This window comes from Bidens hawaiensis, unplaced genomic scaffold (assembly GCF_021521415.1).
Source record: "Bidens hawaiensis isolate Kalapana, Puna unplaced genomic scaffold, B.hawaiensis_p1.1 tig00043070_1, whole genome shotgun sequence".
NCBI lineage: Eukaryota > Viridiplantae > Streptophyta > Magnoliopsida > Asterales > Asteraceae > Bidens > Bidens hawaiensis.
The window spans coordinates 83,308-87,239 of record NW_027505823.1 but is presented as its reverse complement, the minus strand read 5'-3'; positions in this window follow the sequence as shown (position 1 = coordinate 87,239).

Below are 3,932 nucleotides of genomic sequence, written 5' to 3'. Positions count from 1 at the left end.
ATGATGACAAGCAACCACCTAGGCTAGAATCCCTAATGTATCAATTATCAAATAGTTGGAAAATGCTAAGTTATGGAACTGGGATCTTATATTATTCACTTAAAGAAAACCTAAACAGGACCCCTGACCCTTCTAAAGAAGACACTTACGGATTTCTATTAAGTTCTTAAAAACATCAGCTTAATTAGACTCGCTTACGGTCGCTAATTTATTTTATGACAAGTACCTCTATAAGAAATCCTACCTTACAGCGCGGAAATCAAAGGTTATTTAATAAATTCATTCGACATTAACAGACAAAGTTGAAAAATCAAATCTAGACGGACTTCTTACGAAGTACTAAATCTAGTAATCTTAATCAATCAAGACCTATCAAATAACCTATCACCTTACATTTTTTAGGCTAGCAGCACATTTAGGTCCACTTGATTAATTATTATTGTTCCTATGATTTTATTGCAAGTCAACCATAAACTAGTCAAAAACACACAGCAGATGACCTAACAGAATCCTATCATATGAAACAATCACCAAAGAAACTGTGAAACAATAAAATTCACCAAACAATCATAAGCACACATATGCATCGAATGAATAACAATAAGCCTTTTACTTAACCATAAACCATAACAAAAGCAAAATCCAAACTAAAGTCCAACGTCAACAAAAGTTCATCATAACCTAGGTAGTTTGAGGGTTTAGCCAACAACAATACTCAAGAACAAACAAAATAAATAAATTCAAGTAATGAATTCATAACGAAAACAAAAAATTCAAACCAAATAATAATGATTCTTGGATGAGTAGATGTTGAACCCAGACACTCTCTGCTAGAACCAAAGTGTTTTCCTTGTGGCTGCCCAATTCTATTATGATGGTGGCTCTCCAAAAATTCATCTTCCCCTTCTGTACGTGAATCAGCCTCTTTTATAATTGTTTTCTTATTTTCTTACGGCCCACTCCTCTTCTTTGTTTTAATATGGTCATGTGTATAACTTCTGCAAATAATTTATGGTTAAGATTCTTATCAATATTATTTATTAATAAAAAACCAAGTAAAATGCATGCATCCATATGCACGTGCATCAAATCAATCCATAATTAATTTATTCTTTTTCTTTTCTTTTTTGTAGTTAAGAATAAGAATATTATTAATTATAACAATACCATAGAAAACTTATTCTGCCATTCACTCGTTAATATCAAGTTTAGTAAAAGTACTCATATAAGCTCATGATATCTTATAACTTTTAAAATTAAAATATGAACTAGGAACGAGTATACTTAAATAAAAATAACCACAATGTTACTTAAAAGTGTAAGAAATATTTATATAAAAATATGTATAATTTAGACCATATCACTACACGAGGTGAGTTTCACAAGCACCTTTTACTATTTTACTGTTTTATAAATCCCCCGGGGGGGGGCATACAAAACTTCTTTTATATACGATAATTATGAACAAAACACCAATCCTTACGCGAACATGAGTTGGACTATGTAGTGCTAAAAGCCTTTTACTTGCATACTATAACCATTAGCTAACGGAGTTAGCCACAAGATTCTATGAATAGTACTATTGGCGTTGACATTCCCCCTACACTAGGTTAGTCGCGCTAACCTCCAATGCAGCATCTAAATAGGGTGCGTATATTCCATCTTTGAGATTTAAATAGGGTAAAATGATATAAGTCGTGGTTTGGTTATAGGCTCAGGGTTTGTCATATTAATTCATAGATTTAGCTAGTCTACGGAGGATCAATGTATTTGTTTCAATATGTTATCGTATACTTGTTTGCGAACTGATTCAACAATTTATGAAAACCTGATTGCATACTGAGTCTTAAAACCTACGAACTCACCAATCATTGTGTTGACTTTTTAAATGTATGCTTTTCAAGGAATTAACGCTCATAAGGAATCATGAAGACGGAACCTCAATGCTTAATTAAGATACCCTTTTAAAGGGATTTCGCTTGTATAACCCTATCAACGTGTTGTGTCTTCAACTAATTTTGTTTATAAACAAGATATGGTTTATAAACACTTTTAAAACTATTGGTATTATAATACATGCCTATTGGCGATAATCATATGCTTATAGCATATATGACGTCGTGCACCTGCGCTTCTGCATTGGTAGGGTGTGACACCGTGAGTCAAGCTATTGACTCCAACAAAAATTTAGCATTTTTAGGTTTAGTTTTTATTTTCACTTTTAGGGATAAGTTGAAAAAAAAATAGGATAAAATTAGCTGTTAATAATGTTTTTACTTTTCGTGTGTTTTAGGACCAACCGGGCTTAACCTGGTTCTCTTTTATTTTGTGTGTTTTATTTTATGTATTCTCAGAATTAATGCAACGTAGTACTTTGTTATGGAATGAAATTTAATTATGTTTTAGGGATAAGATTTTAACATACTTAACTAGTCGCTCAAAATCACGACTGACATGCGAGAAAAAATTCGAAAATTTGTGCCAAGTGACTCAACACGGCTGTGTTTTGCTAAACAAGGATCTTGTCGCCTTCATTTTGTTATAGTTTATCATCTCTACAATTCGTACAATTTTCTGAAACTGAAATTTATATCACTCAACTACACAGCCGTGTTTATGTCACCATGGCCATGTTTTGTCCTCATGTGTGTCTATAAATAACTATCACTTCACATTCTTTTGGCTTACCCCCTTTTCATACACTATTTCCCAAGAACTGACCATGGACAAGAGAGGATAGAGGCCAAGTTATGGAAGACCAAGAGAGGTGCCTATAGATGTAGCTCGTGAACTCATGTGCCTGCGCGAGAGAATTGATGAGTTACTAAGCATCAACATGGTGGCAGAACAACGAAACCGAGAGATGCATGAAAAGATTAAGACATTATGTTTCGAACACTATCATGTAGACCAAAGAATGACTAAGCTAGAAGACAGCCTCGAGCAACGCATGGCTGAACTTTCTCGCTTTAACCGGAGCCAAGCCTAGAGGTTAACCCAAACTAACTTCATGGCAGGGCTTGCCCACATGCAGACCTTGTTTGAGGAGGACCAGGATTATTCAAGTAGTTTCCTTTAGGTTTATGTTCTAGTCGTTCGTCCTTTGTATCACTCGTCATTTCCATTCATCATTCATATAATCGATTATTTTAATTCTAATGAAATTTTATGACTTAATCACAAAGGTATGTCTTTTACCAACAGACCTTAAAGAACTGGAGTGCATTGTCTTTTACCAGCAGACCTTAAAGAACTGGAGTGCATACTTTTTATTTTAATTTACTTTTGTCTAAAATTCGCGAAACCTAGGTTGCCTTCAGAACTTAGGAAGAGAATTTTTCTCTTTAGAAATGAGGTGAGGAAAAAGTGGTGCCAAAAGGAAAAAAGGCCACCATTTTATTGGATCTCAAAAGCGCAATGAAAAGACGAGCAAAAAGATATGAACGATGTTTGGGCTGTGGAAATTGGTCTATCGAAGGAAGATGTATAATAAGTCAAACCCAATCCCAATACGAATATACCGAACAAATGAGGGTTGGGGCTATTAGGCTCAAAGCCGAACGATCCATTATTCTTATATGCTGTTATTGTTAAAAAAAAACACCTTTGTTGATAACCTCGTCGGTGTAGTGCACATGTGTAATAGTGTTCATTGCATATATGCAAAAGTGTTGTATGGCATAGAATACAACACTATTGCACATATTTGATACACACTATTGTATATATGCAATATAAGGCTAATACACACATCGAATACACATTACTATGTATGTGTAATACAACATTAACACAAATATTTGATATACACTATTGTTATCAAAGAAATATACATGAAGGGTAGTTCCAAAAGGGTATGTTTCCATTACTATACAGGTTCCTGATACAACAAGTCATACAAAGCCTGTCATTGAGAAGAGAAATATGGACAT